The sequence below is a fragment of the Trachypithecus francoisi genome, unplaced genomic scaffold (assembly GCF_009764315.1).
Source record: "Trachypithecus francoisi isolate TF-2019V2 unplaced genomic scaffold, Tfra_2.0 Lachesis_group4, whole genome shotgun sequence".
Taxonomy (NCBI): domain Eukaryota; kingdom Metazoa; phylum Chordata; class Mammalia; order Primates; family Cercopithecidae; genus Trachypithecus; species Trachypithecus francoisi.
The window spans coordinates 102,738,962-102,763,176 of NW_022681469.1; the positions used below are offsets into that span (position 1 = coordinate 102,738,962).

Here is a 24,215-nt window from a genome sequence, read left to right on the forward strand (position 1 = left end):
TGAAGATGGAGTCCCAAAACACATTAAACGAACTGACAGAAATGAAGAAAAAAACAGATAATTAAATAACAATCATTGAATACTTTAAAACTCCACTTTCAATAATGGATAAAACAATTAGAAGACCAACAACAAAATAGAAGATTTGAACAATAATAATAAAACAAATAATAATAATAATAAATAAAATTCAAAAATTATTTGAATAATAATTTTTCAACACATTTAAAAATTGAAATGTTTAATCTATTTAGACTGAATGTAATTATTGATTAGATAGGATTATTAGATAGGATGCCATTATACTATGTGTTATATGTCATATCTTTTTACGCCTTTACTCCTGCATTACTGCATTTTTTTGAATTAAATAGGTATTTTCTAGTATGTCATTTTAAATAAATCACATAGTCCTAATAGACATCTGTAAAAGACACCACCCAAAAAAACAATATCTATGAGAAGAATACTTACTTTTCTCAAGTGTACATGGACTATTCTATGATAGTCCACAAAACAAGCTTCAATAATTTTAAAGAATTGAAATCATACAAAATAACATTTCTGACTGCAGCAGAATGAAATCAGAAATTAACAGAAGAAGAAAATTTAGGCAGTTCAGAAATATGTAGCGATTTTTTAAAACACTCCTAAGTAACGGGTCAAAGAAGACATCACAGGGAAATAGAATATACTTCAAGATGAGTGAAAACCAAAACAAAACATATCAAAATGTATGAAATGCAGCAAAAGCAGTGCTTTGAGGGGAATTTTTAGCTATAAATGTCTATATTTAAAAAGAAATAGAATCTCAAAAATCAATTACCTAACCTCTTACCTTAAACTACAAAAACAGCAAACTAAATGCAAAGCAAGCAGAATGAAGAAAATAATAAAGTTTGGAGCAGAGATAAGTAAAATACACAATAGGAAAACAATATAAAGAATTATTAAAAATAAGTTTTTCTTTGAAAAGATAAAAAAACTGACAAATCTTTAGCTAGAGGGATAAAGAAAAAAGTCAGAAGATTCAATTAATAAATTATGAATGAAAGAGAGGATGTTACTACTAATTTTTCTAGAAATAAAAAACAATTATATGAATACTGTGAATGACAAATTAGATGACTCAGGTGAGATGGATATACTTCTAGAAAGGTACAAGGTATTGAAACTCTAGCAGAAACAGAAAATTTTAATAGACCTGTAAAATATAAAGTTATTTAAGTAGAAATTTTAAAACATTCCACAAAGAAAATTTCAGGCCCAGATGGCTTTGCTGGTATATTCTACCAAATGTTTAAAGAAACATTAACAATACTTCACAAACTCTTCCAAAATATATAAGAGGAGAGGACACATCCCAGCTTATTCTCTGGGGCCAGTAATACTTTGATACCAAATCTAGACAAAGATATTACCAGAAATGTCCTTGTGAATATAGATGTAAAAATCCTAAACAAAATACTAGCAAACTGAATCTGGAAATATAAAAAATGGATTATATACCATGATTATGTGGAACCCATCTCAAGAATGCAAGGCTATTTTAATATGTGAAAATCAGTGAATGTAATACACAATGTGAAAAGAATAAAAGAAAAAAACCACATGGTCACCTCAATTGATGCCAAAAAGTATTTGACAAAATTTAACACAACGTTATGATATGAAACCCAACAAACTAGAAAGAGAATTGAATATCCTCTACCTATAAAAGACATGTACAAAAAGGCCACTGCTAACATCATACATAATGGTAAAATACTAAAATTTTTCCCTATAAGATTAAGAAGAAAATAAGGATGTCCACTATCTCCACTTCTATTTCCAGGATAATAAGGCAAAAAGGAAAAAGAAAAAAAAATTCAGAATCAAAGGAAGAAGTAACACTATCTCTACTTGCAGATAATATGATCTTATATATAAAAATCCACTATAGAATTATTAGAACTAATAAATGAATTCAGCAAAGTCACAAGATATAAGATCAATATACAAAAAATAATTTTATTTTCTATATATTAGCAATGCGAGCAGTCCAAAATTAAATTTACAAGAACAATTTCATTCACAATAACATTAAAAAGAATAAAATATTTAGAATAAACTGAACCAAACAACTACAAGACTTATACATGTAAAACTACAAAATGCTGTTGAAAGAAATTAAAGAAGATCAAATAAATGGAAAGATATCCCATGTTATGAATCACAAGACTTAATGTTGTAAAGATGGCAATAATCTCCAAGTTTATTTAAAGATAGAATACAATTTGTATCAAAATCTCAGCTACCTTTTTATATGGAAATTGACAAGCTGACCCTAAAATTCTTATGGAAATGCAAAGGACATAGAATAGTCAAAATAATCATGAAAAAGAAGAATGAAGGTGAAGGATGTATTTCCTTATTTAAAACTTACTACAAAGGTACAATAATGAAGACAGTGTGTTAGTAGTATACAGACAGACATATAAATTAATAGAATAGAACTTAGATTAGAAATAAGATTGTATACTTATAGCCAACTGATTTTCAGCCAAGGTACTAAGGTAATTCAATGGAGGAACAAATGATGTTGGGATAACTAAATATCATTATGAAACAGAAACTATGCAGTGAGAAGAAAACTTTACAGATACATACATAAATATGTGCATATATACACAGAAATTATCACTGATCTTTTCAAAGAGATAAGAGGAAGCATTGCAACCATGACAAAAAAAATAGGATGCTATGGGAGAAAACATTCTGAGAACATAAACTTCATAAGGTTAAATACATAAAAACAGAAATAAATTTAATTAAACTCTGGAAGATAAACTGAGAAAGTCTTCCAAAAATTAGGCTAAAAAATAAAGAAATGAAAAAACAGGGGAGAAAATTTGAGAAAGAGGACTAATTCATGAGTGCCAGTATTCACACTGTAGATTTTCCTGAAAAAGAAAATTAGTGCGGCTGGGCGCGGTGGCTCAAGCCTGTAATCCCAGCACTTTGGGAGGCTGAGACGGGCGGATCACGAGGTCAGGAGATCGAGACCATCCTGGCGAACACGGTGAAACCCCGTCTCTACTAAAAATACAAAAAACTAGCCGGGCGAGGTGGCAGGCGCCTGTAGTCCCAGCTACTCGGGAGGCTGAGGCAGGAGAATGGTGTACACCCGGGAGGCGGAGCTTGCAGTGAGCTGAGATCTGGCCACTGCACTCCAGCCTGGGAGACAGAGCCAGACTCCGTCTCAAAAAAAAAAAAAAAAAAAAAGAAAGAAAATTAGTGCTTAAAATTATTGACAGATAATTTAAAACTGAAGGGCATGGGGTTGTGATTGAAATGGACCCTAAGAATTCTACCTAATGGATGAAAATAGACCAACACATATTATTATAACATTTCAGAGCAGTAGAGTCAAAATGAAAATCTATAAGCTTCTGGAGAAAGAAAGAACACAGTTCACTGTAGCTTTCGACTTCTCAGCAGTACAACACAAGAAGACAATGGAGAAAGGCCTTCAGAATTCTGAAGGAAATAATTTAGGTCCAAGATACTGGTGCTGAGCCAACATATTTATCAGGTGGATTAAACATTTTCAGATACACGAGATCTCAAAAATCTTGCCTCCTTTCCACATTTCTTAGGAAGCTACTCAGACAGTCTGGCATCAAAGTGAAAGCATCAGTCAAGAGAAGGAAGTGGCCCCAAAATGGGAGATCCAACAAGGATCCAAACATGAGAATCTCCAAATTAATTTTGCTAAGATATCCTAGAATGACAACTGTACATCAGGACTAAGAGCAACCGTCTTGCAGGTGGGAAAGCACACTGAGGACAGAGTTTTGTTTTCTGATTCTACATTCTTTGAATCTAATAAAATTGTTGGAGCATGTTTCAAAAATAGAAAAAAAGGACTATCCAAAGAAAGAAAGACATGAGCTCTAGGAAAGACAGAATTGAACTCAGAAAAAGGCAAAGAGAAGCCCAAGGATGACAGCTTCACTGCAGTCTTGGAAAACGTCTTATCCAGGAATAAAAATAATAAAAATGACCAGAAGAGTAGATACCAAGAGTAAATTAAAATTATTAGATTTATTAGATTACCCGAAATAAAAATTTACCTTGTGAAAAAAATATATTGAGAAGATACTGAAAGGCATAGAAAGAGTTGCCAATATGCACAAAGGAAAATACCCAGAAAGAAAACAATTTCTTTGCTGGAAAAATTTGGTTCATATATTTTTTTCAACATCTCCATGTAAATTTTTGGTTTCCTCTTCAATTTTCCTAATGAAAACCCCAGTTGATACAATATTTGATATTGATATTTGAAACAAATTGTCTAATGGACATAAGAATTTTTAAAAATTTCTCTAAGCACAAAGTTCTTTCTCCATATCAAGTCACATCAAAAGCAATCTATGGTACTGGACTACACACCTTTGCAGTTTTACCTAAGTGGCATTTGCTTTATTTAAACATCTAGGGTTTAACCATCGTGAGTTATCTTTTCCTTTTCTCTCTCTCTCTCTCTCTCTCTCTCTCTCTCTCAAGTTTTCTTTTCTGTGTCACTTCACTATGAAGATATTTAGTGAAGGATTTGACTTTGTTGACTTTTTATCATAGATACAAATACAGCCCCTGAGAAATCTTTGTCGATCCTAGTCACCCACTGAATAAACATTTATTGAGCTTCTAGGTGGTGTCAGGTCCTACACATGGGATTAACAGGGTATGCATGTCAGGATTTTTGGACCCCTAGGAAATCACAACTTGTTCAATCATAGTTAACAGAGAGCAAATACTGGTTTTTTAAATAGTCCTATTTCTCACAAGGCAACAATTTATACTATTAATGTATCTATTAATAGAGTAAGAATCATTATGATAAATACATAACTTTGAAACTCCCTTAGACCAGCTCTACACATTTTCAATGACAGTTATTTAACGAACACAGAATATCTACATGTTCATATTATGTTTTATAAAATAAATTTCAAAACCTATTGGTTAATGCATCAGTCCATGACCAAGGTTCCACCCATGAGACTGCCATGCAGGTGGGCAAATTGCACATGCTAAAGGAAATAGACCATGTCAGATATCATCACTGAGGTCTGTATGGGCACCAGAAGCCAGCTAGAGTTGGCAGCAGAAGAAACCAATCAAAATCTCAGCTGCTCTGGCACTGAACTGCTTTCCAGCCTCTCTTCCCAGAAAGAAGAATCAGCCTCACCTCTGGCTTCAACTTTCCCAGGAAGACGAGAAGGGGGAAATGCCAACTCTTTTTTCCAAAGCAAGAATGGCCAAAATAAGAGCAGTTATGAGAGGAAGAACCCTAATACCCAAAGCCTCTTCAATACCAGTTTCTTTTAACTGGTATGCCTTATTTGCTCAACCTTTTCTAAAGCCTCATGCTCATCATAAAGGATGATGTTTGCTACAGGAGACAAGAACTTAGATCTTCCTTCCAACATGTCCCTGAAAAGGAGGTGGGAAGCTATGATGTTTCCCTTGCTTGCTCCCAAGCCATTGATCTTTAATTTCACACTACCTGAGAATTTTAGCACAACACAAACTCCTTAGTGAATGGCTTAGGTTTTTTGATGCAATATTCACTTTGAATTGTTTTATACTAGCACTTGGGCAGTAATTAAAGGCACCTAGAAAGAAGCAGGGGAATTGTGGAGGTGAGCTGGGGAAAGAATAGGGAATAAGAGTAAGACGAAGAGCACCTGAAATACATCAGCTTTGCCTCCCTTCTGCCTTGAAGGCTTCTCTCAACTACCTTGGCTACACCCTCCCTTCCTACCATAATCACCTCTCCAGATTCAAAAAGGCCTGTGAAAGATTTATTTTCTTTCTTTCTTTCTTTTGAGATGGAGTCTCCCTCTGTCACCCAGGCTGGAGTGCAGTGGCATGATTTCGGTTCACTGCAACCTCCACCTCCCAGGTTCATGGGATTCTCCTGCCTCAGCCTCCTAAGTAGCTGGGATTACAGGGGCCTACCACCACGCCCAGCTAATTTTTTTGTATTTTTAGTTGAGATGAGGTTTCACCATATTGGCTAGGCTGGTCTCAAACTCCTGACCTCAAGTGATCCTCCTGCCTCAACCTCTCAAAGTGTTGGGATTACAGGTGTGAGGCACCCTGCCTGGCTGAGAGATTTATTTTCTAACCTTCCAAAACACCACCAGGCTAAAATAAAAGGGTTCTCGATTTCCTATCTGACATAAGCTATCCCTTGAAAAAACTGAGAAACACATCTCTTGTTAAACTTGTTAAATGTAATTTTTATAGGAAGCATATAAAAACATGCTCTTTTCTATCTTCATATCTAGCATAGTCCTAGGGGTGGGTGGTAGTGGTTTAGGCTTCTTATTCCTAAGCTTGAACTTAAATCAACTCAACCCCTAGTTAAATCATAAATTTGGTTTGTTCCCCTGTTTGGTGTGGAGCATTTCAACCATACCTTGATTTTAATACTCCCTTAGAACAGAAGTGTTTTCTCTGTTGAACCATATATCTGGTTCTACCAACATTTTTGCATTAGGATGATACCTTAACTATACAAACATAGCAACATTACATTTTTTGCTAGAGAAATAAAGGGATGTCTTAGTAAGGATCAAAGCTTTGAAATCACATCGATCTGTGAATACTAGCGAATACTAGCTCAGTTACACCCTTGCTGAATTACTTTGATCCAATGACTTACCCTCTCTAAGCTATGGTTCCCTCATCTGTAAAATGGGAGTAAAATCCACTTGCTCCCATGGTGGTTTTGAGGATCAATTAAGAATGTAGGCCGGGCGCGGTGGCTCAAGCCTGTAATCCCAGCACTTTGGGAGGCCGAGACGGGCGGATCACGAGGTCAGGAGATCGAGACCATCCTGGCTAACACGGTGAAACCCCGTCTCTACTAAAAATACAAAAACTAGCCGGGCGAGGTGGCGGGCGCCTGTAGTCCCAGCTACTCGGGAGGCTGAGGCAGGAGAATGGCGTAAACCGGGAGGCGGAGCTTGCAGTGAGCTGAGATCCGGCCACTGCACTCCAGTCCGGGAGACAGAGCGAGACTCCACCTCAAAAAAAAAAAAAAAAAAAAAAAAAAAAAGAATGTAAAGTGCTTTTTGTAGTGCCTGTCACACAGAATGCTCAAAAAAGGGCTACTTCCATTCCTTATAGCCCCACATGGTAACCCCTGTGTAGATGCCACAGCAGCCCTTAGCTGAGACATGGCTACAAAGATGCATGCAAAGGGTCCTTACAAGGAGTAACAATTTAGTTAGGTACATATGTTTTGTACACAGCTAATTATAATACAAGGCAAAATGTATTAAGGCCTACGGTAAAGGCACATATCAACAATATTTACGGGAGCACTAAAGGAGGAGTATGTCTAGGGAGCAGAGTTCTTGCAGACAATAGAAGAGGTAATCACCGCAATAAGACCTTGAAACATGATGACTTTTGACATGTGGAAAAGGAGACTGGAAGTGAAGTCTGTGAAAAAAGGAGCAACGTGGCTACAGAGAGGCCAAATTGGGCAATTCTGGGGGACACTAAGCAATCCAACACACGCAGAGTCTGGGCTGTGGGAGAGGAAGTAAGGTAGGAAGAATGGGCTGAGGCCAGAATAAGAAAGACCCTGAATTCAATTCTACGGGGATTCACATTTATTATTTAAACAATTAAGAGAAATCAATGTTTAAAAATTGTCAATGAACACTACAGTGTCCCTATGGAAGTAAAAATGCCCCAAGCAAGTGTAGTGTGTTATATCTATAGAACTTAGCATCAAGCAACTGCCCCTTTCATTCGAGAGTGAATAATACCAGGCTTCACACTATTGGAACATACTCAGTCAATTAAGAAAAGTACTGATTGCCGGCTGCAAAATATCCCCATGGTGCCAAAGTGTCTGTGGAGTGGGTGGGGAGGGGGAGGGAAGGTGTGATAATTAAAAGAATTGTTACTTGCAATGTCACAGGAGCCAATGTGTTAACTCGGCCTGCTGGGAAGCTAGAATGCTCCCAGCTGCCACGGGGAGGGAGGATGTGGTTTGATCCCTGGCACCACTCGTTGGGACAAGATGAATCACAAATGTGTTAATAGTGAGGTTCCATGTCATAATGTGCCAGATGGAGGTGGTTACATCTCTGATTGATTGCCTCCTGGCCAAGACAGGAGTTTTCCAGAAGGCAAACGTCTCCAAATTGGCATTCGAGCTCTAGGGATCAGCAGGTCTTTATCATGGTCAACATGGACCTGACATTCTCGACTTTATGAAGTGTGGCTACCCGCAAGACATGGGCAGCCAGAAACAGTATCTGGATGAGGAAAGATGTGATGAAACAGGTTGGTGCCTGACAGGGCTCCCATGGCTAAGCGTGACTATTAACAAATCTATGAATGTACTGGAAATAAAGGGGAGGGGGTGGGGAGACACAGCGGGTACCCTACTTGGGAACAAAATAAATAACCAGAGAGAGAAAAAGAAAGGTAAAAAAGAGAAGGAGCAGGATAGAAAATACTTCCCAGCCTCAGATACCAAATCCCCAAAGCAGATGAGTCTAGATGCCAGGCTAAGGCCACCGGGCAGGAATATAGAGCAGGGGACAGCAAGATGACTCTCCTGTCCTTTCCCTTCCACTCACCCCAGCAGTGACTACCCAGCCCTTTGTTGTTGCTGCTTTTTTCCCCCAATGCAAGCTTCCAACTATAAACAGCCAACTACAAGGGCAATAACTGTGGTGTCCTACTGGGAACTAACGCAGCCTCTCGTGCAGGCACTGGGTCCTAATACAGGACAGTGAATAAAGCTTCATTACAGAACAATGGAGTTAGCTGCCAGAGCCTACAGATTTGAATAAACAACAAATAAGCAACATCTGCTCCAGCATATGTGTATGGTAAAAAAAAGTCACAAAATAAAAGAATTTGTAAATGCCAAAAGCAACACTAAACTGCCAGTGCTACTGTAGAGTGAATTTTTAATTGCACATGCAAAGAGGCAGGCTGTGGGTATTAGTCTCACATATGTCTTGTTGCTGCCAACCTGGGAGTATAGATGAATTTAATTAAATAAGGATTATCCCTTCTCCCCAGTACAATTACTTATTTATAACAATGATAAAATTGCCTAATAAAAAAATTGTAATATTTTAAAAACAAGGCTAGAAAACACCCTGCTTTCTGTGTAAGTCGTTCAGGGCTGTTTGAGTTTGAGTGTGTCTTTTAAAATTAAGTCTATGCCTACTGCCAAGGAAGAAAAAAAAAAACTCTTATCATAAAGCCTGCTGCAGTTAAACAGCCAGAGACTACATTATGGAGAAATATAAAGAAGACACAGAGCAGCATGGGAATTGACTTTCATGGGTGTGTGGAAAATTAAGCAATTGGACTCAAATTGAGGCCAGGTGACTAAGCCAAGGGACAGGGCCACTGAGACTTGTTCTCTACCAGTGTTCTGGTCGCTGGTGAGCAGTTCCCTTCATGTTGGCTATCCCTCTTCCATATGCACTAATTAATTCGTTGAAAATGAACAGCACTACCCAAAACAAACCAACAACAAAAGAGATGGGCACTCTCGTCCCTCTTCTCAGTGACGGCAGAGTCCCTTTTTAACAACCTGCATCATCATGGAGGCCAGTGGTAATAAACCAGGTATGAAACTAGAGACGGCAAAGTAGATTCATGTGTAGGATGTTACTACAGAAACCAGTATCTTCTGAGTCTCAGGATCTCGTTTCTTTCATCTTTGAGCAATTTGGTTATTTAATCAGTTTTCCTCACTAGGATTCAAGGCAAGTCAGAGCACTTGACCAGCGGCATTCTCTCAAGGTCAATTCAGAAGGCAACCAGACCCAAAAAACAGTCAAGGGCTCTAAGTGTGTGGCCGTGGGCAGTTACACAATCGTTCTACCTCAGTTTCCTTATCCGTGCAGTGGCAGTGGTAAAAGCAGAATTCACCTTCAAGGAAAGTTTCCATGAATTAATAGGTGTAAAGTGACTGAAGCCTCAGTAAGGACTCACTCAATAAACATTGCCAAGAATTTAAAAGGATGCTTTATAAGACACCCAGATCTGTATCTGTCTCTTCCTGGATGTTAGCAGCTTTCTATTTATCTGTTGTTTTATTTCTTCCTGACACTTATCACAATTATAATTCAAGAATTAATTGATTTCTTCTGATACTTACAAATTCTATGACACTAGGGTCTGTTTTCCTTCTATTTGTATCTTCATCATTCTCTGAAGGTCGAATCAGGGGGCAACCAGAATTAAAAGACAGTTTAAGTCTTACAGGTGGCTAGGCATGAGCAGGGCAGGAGAGGGCTCTCCCCCAACCCACTAGAAATGTTGGGTGATGGTTTGACAATTATTGCATTGCCTCTTTAAAAATGATAATTTAGCAGCGCCAGGGAGAGGCCATTTCCTGATGATCCACACCTGTTAACATCAAACTAGTAAATGAATTCAAGCCCCAAGAAGAGGCAACTTCCTGGGCATGCATGTTGAGACAAAAATGGTGAAGTATGATCTGCTGGGTACACTCCACCAGAAAAGGGAAGAAAGCCTCGATGATTCCCATCGAGGAATAACACCCTAAACAGACCAACTGTGGTCACTTCCCAAGGGTAAGGAGGGCTCTGCGCATGCACATAGCTCACCCCAAGGGAAGAATCATGGGAAACAGGCAGGCTTACAAAGTCCTAGGATCCTGGTTATGCAAGGCACTTGACTTTCTTTCTCCCTTTAACCTTTTTCTGTAGGAGAATACATTTTACTTTTTGACTTGGTTTTGTCGCTAAGCTATAGGCTTTTAAACCATTATGTCATGAAATACCAGTTGTGTTCTCATTTTTAATGACTGCATGATAGTCCACTTTATGCATCATTTTTTAAAATTTAAACACACCCCTTTATTGAATGTTTAGGGCAGTTCTAATTTTTCACACCTCTCTTATAATTGTCTTAGAGCAACTTGCTAGAGGTTATACACAGGTGAAAAGGTAAATAGAGTTAAAGCTTTCTGACACATATTGTTATATTCCTTGCAGAAAGCAATATGCTTCCTTGCCAACATTAGCTTATATGAACTCTTTAGCTTCCACCAATTTAATAACTCATTTGTCTATTTGACTATAACATTAAGTTATATGTTTTAGATTATAACTGAGAGTGAAAATTGCTTCATTTACATATTTCTTATTTAGTAAAATTTCTACTGTTTTTTCTTTGTTGTTAAATCTTTTGTAAAGAAATATTTTGTGAAATATTTGGAAATATTTCTAACACATAGAAAACATAGAAAATAACCGGCTGGGCACAGTGGCTCACGCCTGTAATCACAGCACTTTGTGAGGCTGAGGCGGGCGGATCACGAGGTCAGGAGATGCAGACCATACTGGCTAATACGGTGAAACCCATCTCTACTGAAAATACAAAAAATCAGCCGGGCGTGGTGGCGGGCGCCTGTAATCCCAGCTACTCAGGAGGCTGGGGCAGGAGAGTGGCGTAAACCCGGGAGGCGGAGCTTGCAGTGAGCAGAGATCGCGCCACTGCACTCCACCGTGGGCGACAGAGCAAGACTCCGTCTCAAAAAGGAAGGAAGGAAGGAAGGAAGGAAGGAAGGAAGGAAGGAAGGGAGGGAGGGAGGGAGGGAGGAGGGAGGGAGGAAGGAAGGGAAATTCACTATTTTAGCCACTAATATTTTATTGTAGCTAAATTGCAAATTACCTTTTCCTACTTTGTGACTTGTCTTTGAACTTTATTCTGTCTTTGTTGAACCAATGTTGACAATTATGATGAAGTCATCTTATCAGTTTCGTTTTATAGTGTGTACTTTTTTGTGTCCTGTTTAAGAAATGGTTTGTTACCCTGAGGTCATAAATGTATCCTTCTGTATTCTCTTTTGTAAGTATCAATGCCTTACTTTTTACACTTACACTCTTGCTATACTTGGAATTTATCTTTGCATATGGGTCAAGCCAAGGGTTTAATTTTCTATTTTTTTCTATATGGATAACCACCTTACTGTCTCAATTATGTCTATCCTTTCTCCACTGATTTTGAAGTGTTCTAACTTATTGCTTTATATCAGGGAGTCTATTTCTGAGCTCTTTATTTCATTGGTTTATTATCCGTTTTTTAAAATATGGCACCTGTCTTAATTACAATTTCTATATAATAAGTGTTGATTTCTAGCAGGGAAAATTTCTTCTCCATGATCTTTATAATAGTCTTAGCTTTCCTCAGCCCTTTACTGGTACATACGAATTTTAGGACAAGCTTGCAAGTCCTACAGAAAAATAAAACAAACTTATTAGCATTATTATAGAAATTATGTTGCATTTTAGATTAATTTGGTGAGAGTTTATTTCTTTTTGATATGGAGTTTTCCCATTTATGAACATATCATGCCTCTGCTTTTATTTAGTTCTCCTTTATAAGACATAGTAATATTTATAATCTTCCCAGCAAATATTCTAAAAGTATTCGTTTAAATATAAGGGACTTTAATAGGTTTAATGTTCTTGTTGAAGTTGTGAAAAGAATCAAAGAATCTGTTGTTGTGGGTTTTTTTTTTTTTTTTTACTTTAATGTGCTTCCAATTGGTTATTGCTGACGCATGGAGACTGATTTTTGCATTTTGCTCTCATATCCAACAAACTTGTTAAACCTTATTACTAACACACCTGTTAGCTCTCAAGTTTTGCATGCAGACAGTTATTTTGTCAACAAAAGTGAACATTTATCTAGTTTATGAACTTCTTACTTTATTGAGTTGTTTTTCTGCTTTTACCTTTAGTTTAACGTTGAATAAAAGTAATGTGGGCAGGTTGTATTCCTGGTTTAACGGGATTTCTTCTGAGATTTTACTGTTGAGATTGAAATTGCTATCAAGATTTGATAGATGCCCCTAATTAGGTTAAGATATCTTTCTTTTATTTCTACTTGCAGAGTTTTTGTTTGTTCATTTGTTTTGTTTTTAATTATGATCAATTACATTTTGTTGTATTTCTTTTCTGCATCTTTTAACATTGTTTTCCTTTTTAGAACTGTTAATGTAATGTGCTTTATTAAATAATTTTACTGATGTTGATCCATCCTCAAATTTATGAAAAAACATGGTTCTTGTTAGATGGTAATTTGTAAGAAATCTTTATGTACTCCTACTATATTTTATCATTAACTGTTAAAATTTTAAGTTTTTAAATATATGTTTTCAATTTTAGATAGTAAAAACTAATCAGCTTAATTGCTATTTTATGCTGAGCTTAAAAAACCGTTCTCTATTCCAAAATTATATAAATATTCATCTACATTTACTTCTGTTCCTTTTATATTTTGAGGGTGTTTTTACATTTAATAATTTATCTGAAATGTCATCTATCTTCAATTTCTGTTGGTAAAGGATGATAGGGAAATATTTTTTATGCACACATCTTTTTCAAAATCTATCCAGGTGATGATGTCAAGGATTTCCTTTATCCTATGACTAGTTAAATTATATTAGTTTTTCAATTGTTAAAACATTTTTGATATCTTATACTAAAAGCTATTTGTTCAAGTATTTAGCATTTTAAAATATTGTACTTAAATCACCATTAGTTTATTTATTTATTTAAACATTTTTGCATCTATTTTCGTAAGTGGAATGTATCAATTTTCTGAGACATTTTAGTCAGAATTTCCTATCAGGTTTCTCTAAAATCTAAAAGATGCTTGGAAGATTTACAAATGTTTACATTATCTGAAAGACTTACATAAGCAAGAAATTATCTCTTTCTTGAAAAACTGAAAGAACCAGTCATCTAGCAATTTTTTTCTCATTGCTGTTCTCAGAAGTAATTTCTGACAAACTTAGTTTATGTTTATTTATTTTTCCCCTATGGTATTAGTTTATTTATCTTTTCTATTATGTTACTTTATTAATTTTTGTTATATATATGATACAAATATTGGGAATGTAGTATCAATATATAAATAAATGACATATGCAAAATATATTTATCTATCTAAATTTCCTTAAGTGGCATCAATAGTAATTATCTCTGGTTTTAATTACATTAGTTGTACTAGTATTCCTTTATAATTTTAAAATGGGTTTTGCATGTTAGGTCATTTACTTTCTATATCAGTGACTATACTTCTTTTCTTTAATGTTATTTTGATGTTCTAATTTTGTTTGTATGTATTTTCAGTTTTTTGAACTTTGTGGGTTTTTTCCTATAAAAATTTAGTGCTTGGATTTTACTTATCAAATAATTTGTTTCTTCTTTCCACATTACCAATTTCTACTTATGTTTATTAATGTCTAACTTCTAATTTTGTTTTATTGATTTTATGATGACTTCTTGAGGCAAATACCTAATTTATTTTAGTTTTTTCTGCTTTGATAATAAAAACAATCAATGCTCTGAATTTGCCTCAGATTACTGCTTGTGGTAGAACTCTGATTTTATATCAAATGTCTTTATTCAAGTGATCTGAATTTGTAATTTTAACTTATACTTTTCTATACCTTTGTTTGGGATGGAGGACCCAGCCCCCAAGTACTGGGTTTGTCATTTTGGTTATTTTGAAAATGTTACTTTTTCTGGCCGGGCGCGGTGGCTCAAGCCTGTAATCCCAGCACTTTGGGAGGCCGAGACGGGCGGATCACGAGGTCAGGAGATCGAGACCATCCTGGCTAACACGGTGAAACCCCATCTCTACTAAAAAATACAAAAAACTAGCCGGGCGAGGTGGCGGGCGCCTGTAGTCCCAGCTACTCGGGAGGCTGAGGCAGGAGAATGGCGTAAACCCGGGAGGCGGAGCTTGCAGTGAACTGAGATCCGGCCACTGCACTCCAGTCCGGGCGACAGAGTGAGACTCCGCCTCAAAAAAAAAAAGAAAATGTTACTTTTTCTTCTGTTATTGAATTCAAGTGTTACTACACTGTATTTATATCTATAAAAATGTGGCTCATATTGTGTGTGTGTGTGTGTGTGTGTGTGTGTAGTCTGGGCATGGTGGCTCAAGCCTGTAATCCCAGCACTTTGCGGGGCCAAGGTGGGTGGATCACGTGAGGTCAGGAGTTCAAGACCAGCCCGGCCAACATGGTGAAACCCCATCTCTACTAAAAATACAAAAATTAGCTAGGCGTGGTGGCACATGCCTGTAATCCCAGCTACTCAGGAGGCTAAGGCAGGAGAACCACTTAAACCTGGGAGGTGGTTGCACACCAGCCTGGGTGACAGAGCAAGACTCTGTCTCAAAAAAAAAAAAAAAAGAAATCATAAAAGAATCTTTGCATTTTCATGTTGTTAGATATTTTAATAAATATTCCAAGAACACTGGCAAATAGTACTCATTTTAATATTTTTCTATTGAGTACATATTAATTAATATCTTTTTATTCTCTTGTATTATTTTATGCTTGATCTGTAAAAGACCGAAGGAATATTAAAAGCTCCCCCCACCCTTTCTTTTTTGAGACAGAATCTTGCTCTGTCGCACAGGCTGGAGTGCAGTGGCACGATCTTAGCTCACTGCAACCTCTGCCTCCCGAGTTTGAGCGATTCTCCTGCCTCAGCCTCCCGAGTAGCTGGGACCCACCACACCCAGCTAATTTTTGTATTTTTAGTAGAGCCAGGGTTTCACCATGTTGGCCAGGCTGGCCTCGAACTCCTGACCTCAGGTGATCCACCAGCCTCAAACTTCCACAGTGCTAGGATTACAGGTGTGAGCCACCACACCCAGCTAAAACCTCCCATTTTTATTGTATCCATTTCTATGGTATTGCCAGAATTATTTCTTGCGTAGTGTTTTGAAAATAACATATGCACATTGTAACAAAAGAAAATTAAAATATGCCAATTAATTTAAAACATATCAGTTTTCCTTTTATTAAGCTACCACCATTATCAGTTCCTTATACATTTCTCCAGAAGCAATCTGTGCGTGCCTTTCCCCCAGTAGAAATATTATACAATCATCTGTCACTTAACATCTAACAACAGGGACACATTCTGAGAAATGCAGGCTTAGTTGATTTTCTCATTGTTTGAACATCATAGAGTGGACTTACACAAACAGAAAGTACAGCCTACTGCCCACTTAGGCTAGATGGTATAGCCTGTTCCTCCCAGGTTGCAAACCTGTACAGTATGCTATTGTACTGAATATTGTAGGCAACTGTAACACAATGATAAGTATTTGGGTATCGCAACATAGAAAAGGTACAGTTAAAATATGGTGTTATAATGTTATACGACCACTGCTGTATATGTGGTCTGTCATTGACCAAAGCATCGTTATTCGGTATGTAACCATAGATACACTTTTTTTAATACAAAGGAGTGTATAGATAAGACTCTTGCATGTAACTTTTTTCTCATTTAACAACTCTATGTCTCAGAGACCTTTCCATATAAACAGATATTAAAATCTTCCTCATTTTAAAAAATAATGACTGAATAGTTTTGATGTAAGGATGTACTATAATTTTAAAAGTAGATAATTATTGTGGGCATTTAGCTTGTCTCTAGTTGTTATTATGAACATTATATATATTACAGCAAAATTCTTTGTGTGTACATTTCAGTCTATTGGCAGGTCAAGTTACAGAACTGGAATAAATACATCAAAGGCTGCATCCATTTAAAATTATGAGATACCACCAGGTCACATTTTAAAGTAATTATGAAAATTTAAATTCCAAACAACAGTGGGTGAGTGTCAGTTTCACATTTTTACTGTTACTCTGTATTATTTAACTTTTAATTATTTGCTAATGTAATAAGTGAAAAGGTGAAGTCAATCTTGTTTGTGGAGCTTTTATATTTCTTCTTTGAACTGCCTATGTATTTCCATTCCCTTTATCTAATAAGATCTTGTTTTTCTCCCTGATTTGTAGGGGCCTTTTTACAAATTGATAAAGTCAGTCTTTATATATTAGATGTTAACTACTTGGTATGTAATGATGCATGATTGTTTTGTTTTTGTTTTTGTTTTTGTTTTTTTGAGGCAGAGTCTGGCTCTGTCTCTCAGGCTGAAGTGCAGTGGTGGGATCTCGGCTCACTGCAACCCCACCTCCCAGGTTCAAGCAATTCTCCTGCCTCAGCCTCCCCAGTAGCTGGGATTACAGGCATGCATCGCTATGCCCAGCTAATTTTTGTATTTTTAGTATTTTGTATTTTAGATGGGCTTTCACCATGTTGGCCAGGCTGGTCTCCAACTCCTAACCTCAAGTGATCTGCCCACCTTGATTTCCCAAAGTGTCAGGATTACAGACATAAGACACTGCACCCAGCACGATTGTTAATTCTTAAATGAAATTTTGATAAATTTTTAAAGGGTTTTATTAAAAATATTTTCTTTCATTTTAAAGTAAGCATTATTAGATTTTAGTATTATAACCCCAATTAATTTTTGTCTTTATTTCTTGCTTATTCTAGGTCCAACCTTTCCCAATTAACCTTTCCTGGTTTTATTACTTGAGTTGAACTTTTCCGTACCCTATTTTTATTAATACAGAGCAGGCTTCCCCAACCCCTGACTTCAGTCCATGACTTGTTAGGCACTAGGCCATACACCAGGAGGTGAGTGGTGGATGGGCAAACGGGCTTTGCCACCTAAGCTCTGCCTCCTGTCAGATCAGTGGTGGCATTAGATTCTCACAGGAGCACAAATTCGATTAGAACTACACATGCAAAGAATCTAGGTTGTGCACTCCTTATGATGATCTGAGGTGGATTAGTTTCATCATGGAACCACCCACCTGCCTTGGTCCGTGGAAAAATTGCTTTTAATGAAACTGGTCCCTGGTTCCAAAAATGTTAGGGACCGCTGTTCCAGAGTACTTTATTTTGGGTAACATCTTAATCAACTTGAATGGTAGTAAAAAGAGTTGATACATAAAATAAGGGATTTGCATATATTAGGCCAATCTTTTTAACAATCCCATGAGATAGATGCTGTTATTATGCTTATTTTTGTTTTCTTTAGATGAGGACACAGAAACATAGAGATTGAGTAATTTGTCTAAAGTTACGCTGTTGGCAGTTGCTAGAGTGTGGAATTGGAATCCAGGCAAGCTGGCTCCAAAATTCATGCTCCAACCATGGTCTCACTTACTTGAGGACACTGTCCTGGAAAGGTAGTGGATGATATACTTGGGGAGTCCTGTTATCTTTGAGGGTGACGTTATACTGCCCTTGTGCATAGAAAGAGTAGGGCTGGGTATAAAATTGTTGGTTCACATTTTCTTCCCCTTCTAAATTGTATGGTATTAATTTATTCCCATCTGCCATTTTATGTTGCTAATGAGATATTTGAAATTTTTTCTCTTTGTAAGTAATCTGCATTTTTTTGGTCCAGAAATGTGTGAGTTAACTCTCATCCCACTGTATCCTTCTACTTTATACATTTTACTGTCATAGTTAGATGTTTTCATTTCATTGATGTACCTGAATTTAGTAAAAACAATTTTTGTTGCAATTGTTATTTATTTATTTATTAAATCAAAGTATAATATGTACATTAAAAAATCAAATAGTGCCAAAATATTGTGTCATGGAAAGTAAATTCCCCAAAGACAACTGCTTTTAACCCTTTCCATATGAGATCCTAAGAGTGGCAATGTCACCCTGATGTTTCCAGACCTAGGATTTGGCACCATTCATTGTTGGTTTTGCTAAAACTTGCTCCTACTTCCGTGAACACCACTCATGGATACCCAGTTTGAGCATACCATCTATTTTTCTCTTTGGAAGAAAGTCCCTACCCTTTTCACCAGTTTTTCTTCACACTTCCCATCAACCACTTCTCAACAGCTACATTTTTATCTTCAAAATACTCAGTTTGCTAATATTTCTAATTTGCTATGTGACCAAAATTGTCTCCCTGTTTGTCTCATTGTTGATTCTCAAAGCAGAAAGCCAATCAAGAGTGTTTACGTTGTTATGGCTGCATACATGTGTCTCATAGCCAGGCCAGTAGTTTCATCAGATGACGTTACATTTTCCATATGTCTACTGTCATCGAATATTATATACCATCAGGTTTAAGACTCTCATTATTTTATAATGAGAAAAAAATAACTCTAGCAATTAAACTAAGACCTGTCATCAATTATAACATGTATCTTGATTGCAAGGATGACAAATTGGGAAAAATCACTCATCTTATAATTGATGAAACACTGGGGTCAACACCTCTCTTGCTCACTAGAGTTCTTGACCTGGAGGCACAGCCCATTCCACAGTCAGTGTTGATGTTCTCATGCATGAGCCATGTGTCTCTCAGATGCAAGGGACTCATTTTCCAGATGCATAGCACAGCATTCAAGAGTGTAGACTCTGGAGCTAGACAGGCTGAATTTGAAACCTGGCACCACTTTGAACTCTATAAGAAACTGAGGCACATTATTTAACCTCTCCGTGCTTGTTTCTTCATCTAATACACAGAAATAGTAATACTGCCTACCTTAAAGGTTTATTTTAAGGATTAAATTAAGTAAAGTGTATGAAACATTTAGAACAGTACCTGTCACAGTGTGTCTGTATTTGTTAAATATAATGACACTGCTCTGTGAGTAATCTCCTTGCAGGCTTCCTACTGCTTAGGAGTGAAATTTAGTGTCCTCAATCTTCCTCCAAAGAAGGAATGAGGATACCCAGCAGGGAAACAGTGTTCTCCAATGAAATATCTTCATCCATTTTTTTCTTCTCTCTGCAACTTGTCCCCTCTTTATATTCATGATGGCTGAAAGGTTCAATGTTGTGGAACTGATTCCTACAAATTCCTTAGAAAACTGCATATATATGCTTGTCACATATTGACTTTGTATCTGATATATATCTTTTTTAGAACCCCAGTCAAAATTTAAGACATTAAGAGTCCAACTGCAACCACCTCTTACATCTATGTAGTATTTCTTGGATCCGTCTTCCTTGACATTTTGTTTATTATATTCATTTCTTTTTCTTTTCCCACTTAGTTCTTAAATAATTTCTCAAACATCTCCTAGTTTTCAGTCATTTTTATATATATACCAGTCTGTCTCTTACTAATTCTATTGTATTTTAAAAATTATATTTTAATTTTAAAAAAGTCGCTGGGCATGGTGGCGTGCGCCTATGATTCCAGCTACTTGGTAGGCTGAGGCAGGAGGATCTCTTGACACTAGGAGTTCAAGGTTGCAGTGATTTAGGATTGCACCACTGCACTTCAACCTGGGCTACAGAGTGAGATCCCCATCTCAAAAAACAAACAAACTATATATATATATATATATATACGCACACACACATATATATGTATATAAATTTTTATTAGCATTTTGCTATAATTCTCATTTTTTGTCTCTTTTACATCCTTATTTTTTCAGTCTACTTAAAGTTATATTGTACCACTTCATGTAAAATGTAGAAATCTTGTAGATATCTTTGTTCATTTACCAACTCCCCCATCCTGTATGCTATAAATTGTCAAGTATAACATCAACATATGGTACACAACACCACGATACCCTGCCCTTTAGCAATGCTTAAAGAACTTCCTTTAGCAATGCTTACAGTACATGGGTACTGGTGATGAGTTATTTTTGTTTGTTTGTCTGAAATTTTATCTTTAGTTTTGAAGGATATTTTTGCTGCATGTAGATTTCTGGCTCATAGTTACTGTCTTCTGGTCTCTATTATTTTTAATGAGAAGTCTTCTGTCATTCAAATCTTTATTCCCCTGTATTCAATATGTCATTTTTGTGTGTCTGCTTTAAACATGTTCTTTTATCTTTGATTTCGATCAGTTTGATCCTACTATTATTTAGGTGTAGTTTTCTTTGTAATTTCTTTGTAATTATCCCACTTAGAGTTTGCTGGCTTTTTGAATCTGTAAATGTAAATCTTTGAGCAAAGTTAGAAGATTTCCCACCATTATTTCTCCAAATATTTTTTTCCTGTACAGTTTTCTCTGTCCTTTCCTTCTCAGACTGCAACTATATGTATATTTGACCTTTGATATTGCCTCACAGGCTTCTGAAACTCAGATAAGTATTTTCTATAATTTTCAAATCTTTTTCCTGATCTTCAGATTGTTGGATAATGTCTATAGATATATTAAAATCCACCAAGTCTTTCTTTCATTGTTTCTGATGTAATGTTAAATGAATATTGAATTTCAGAAATTATAGTTTTTATTTACAGAATTTCCATGTTATTACTTATTATAATTCTGTTTTTTAGATTTTCTATCTTTTCATTCATTGTGAGCATATTTTCCTCTACATCCTTCAGCATAATTATAATAATCTCCCTATCTGCTGATTAGAACATCTGGGCTTTCTCATGGTTTGTCTTCATTAATTGCCATTTTTCTTGCATATGAGTTATATTTTCTCATTTCTTCATGTGTCTAGTATAATTTTATTGTTCCTGAATATTGTGAATGGCATGTTGTTTAAGGAGGCAAGGAACTTGTCTGGAATCAAACTCCAAATGAAAATCTCAGTTCACATCTTTTAGTCTTAACAGCTTCTTTAAGTCCTTGCCATGTGTGTTTGGTTCAACAATTGGCTAGAGATTTGAAAAGATTTAATTCCTAGAATTTGAAGATTTTCCTCCTTGGTTCTCTCCTTTCTGTGATTTTCCCCCTTCTCTTTTCAGCTATTATTTCCTCAAATTTTATATTCTGATTTTTTTTAACTTGTAAGACTGCTACTTTTTATTTTATTTTATTTTTGAGATGGAGTATCACTCTGTTGCCCAGGCTAGAGTGCAGTTGACACAATCAAGGCTCACCGCAACCTCTGCCTCGCAGGTTCAAGCAATTCTCCTGCCTCAGCCTCCAGTAGCTGGAATTACAGGCACCCACCACCATGCCTGGCTAATTTTTGTATTTTTAATAGAGACAGGGTTTCACCATTTGGCCAGGCTGGTATAGAAATCCTGACCTCAAGTGATCCACTCACCTCAGCCTTCCAAAGTGCTGGAATTACAGGCATGAGCCACTGCACCCGGCCAATACTGCTACTTTCTATTAGAGTTTTAGGACAGTGTCAACTGGAGCCTACCCTCAAGCTAAAAAGCTTTTAAAAAACAGGACACTCACCCAGTGCCATTCCTTCCTTCTATGTGTTGAAACTCCCTCCACTCTCTGTTCACTTTTGGTCACTCTTCAGTGCCTTTATGTAGGAGTTTTAAAAATGTTTTGTCCAGAGTTTATGATTATTCTCTGTGGGAGGGTTGGCTCTCTAGGAGTTACTTAGCATCAGAAACAGAATCAAGCATTGTATGTTTTATCTGAAAGGAATCTGCTCATTGGAGATGCTTCTCTTACATAGATGCCATGTCCTCATACAACTCACTGAGAATAGTAATTCCTGAGGATTTGTCATGTTTCTTTGTAATCATTTTTTTTAGTGGACATTTATTCTGAATAACTTCTGATTTTTGAACTGTTAAATCTTACAATTTTGCTTGGTTTGATGATTTTATAAGGTGGCAGGAAGGCATGTCTTATCCAAATTGATAGCTAAGTGAGATTCTCTTGGAAATTTTTACCTTATCATGTTAGTATAGTCCTGCAGTAGACTCATCTTTTTAATCCCTAGGTGGGCTCTTTACCTAGAATTGTCTGCAACTTCATCCACAATAAATCCCACACAAAGTCCTAGTCTTACAGAATATGAATGATAGACTTCTCCTCCTCTTCTTCCTTTTAAATAGCACTATTATATATTTCCTTTTTTTCCTTATATTCCCTTGTCATTTAAGTGACATTTTATTTTTAGAGGACTCAGAGAGGATAATATATTTGTGGCCTTGGGTCCCAGTTTTCCATATAAAGTCAATTTGTTCACATTCAATTAGGAAATGCTTAAATATAATCTTTCTGTTAGTATGCACAGTATTGCACATGAGCAGAGGCAATACAGTCTTAATACTGGTTTTTAACAAATTTTAAAGGTATTTGAAGAGTTCATCATGTACCTTCACCTATGTGTTTAAAACAACAATTTGCTATCTCCTGATTCTGTGGGCTGGCCAGCTCAGTGTGGTTTTCTCTTGGATTCTCTCACGTAGTTGCATCAGATGGCACCTGGGCTAGAGTCATCTGAAAGTTCGGGCCAGACATCAAAGATGGTATTCACGTGGAGCTCATGCAGCACTGTCCACCAGGGAGTCCACGCGTGGCATCCTCATGTCACTTGGGCTTCGCACAACATAGGGACTGTGTTCCCAGAGGGAATGTTCCAAGAGGAAATATCTCAAGAGCCAGGAAGCAGCTGAGTGAGTGGCGCCGAAACTAGCACAGTATCACTACTGCTATAATATTTTGGTCAAAATAGTCCATGTGCTTTCATCTTTAAAATGAAGTAATTGTTTTATACTTTGAGAAAAAAAATGCATGTATACAATATCTCAAAGTGATTACACACACAGTTATCACATACATATGATAATTTCCTTTTCCCATTAATTGAACTAATTTTACATATTTATTCTGAGTCTTATGTTTGTTTTGGTTAACAACACTATTTTCGAAAGTAACAAAATCACATTTGCTGTACTATAATTCAGATTTTATCCATTAGGCTCTCCTTCACCTACCTTACTTTGCTCTCTCAATTTGAGATGAAATGTAGATTAGTAATTTTTGTCTAACTTCCCAAATAATTTTTTGGAATGATTGGGGCGACTTACATGGTATTAATTGACCTCTTAATAGAATGTCAAAGAAGGCAATTCCTGTTGGCAAGGGGACCTCCAGCTTCATTGAGAAGCATTCAATTAGATGGAAAATAGATGCTTATTTTTGTCTTATAAGCCTCAATGTAGGTTATGTGGTAATTACTTCGAAGAGCAGGATAACAATTTATGTAATCAGCAGGACCCTATAATTACTAATGCATAATTTCTAAACAGCATTTAGCAAAATGAGGCCCATACATACACTTTGTAATGAAAAAGATGTGTTTGACACAGCACTAAATTAAATTTAAAATTTGCATATTTTCTTCCAGGAAATGCATGAGCTTCATCTGCTGTATTTTGCTGGACTAATTGTGCCTACTTCTAAACTGCCTTATAGGACCATGGAAATGCTGAATCAGAGTGACAACTGAATGGGGGAATAAAAACCAGGAATAGAGAAGGGTTTCCTTCTCTCTTGTTTAGGATGTTAGAGCATCATTCTGAGAGAAAACTTGCAAAGCTACATCTAGG

The 24,215-nt window shown here is 36.4% G+C and overlaps 1 protein-coding gene across 1 annotated transcript in view; it reads right to left on the reverse strand.

Annotated features, from left to right (window-relative positions):
• ITPRID1 (ITPR interacting domain containing 1) overlaps nt 1–24,215 on the reverse strand; it is a 95,385-nt gene that overhangs the window by 39,182 nt on the left and 31,988 nt on the right. The window lies entirely within an intron of this gene.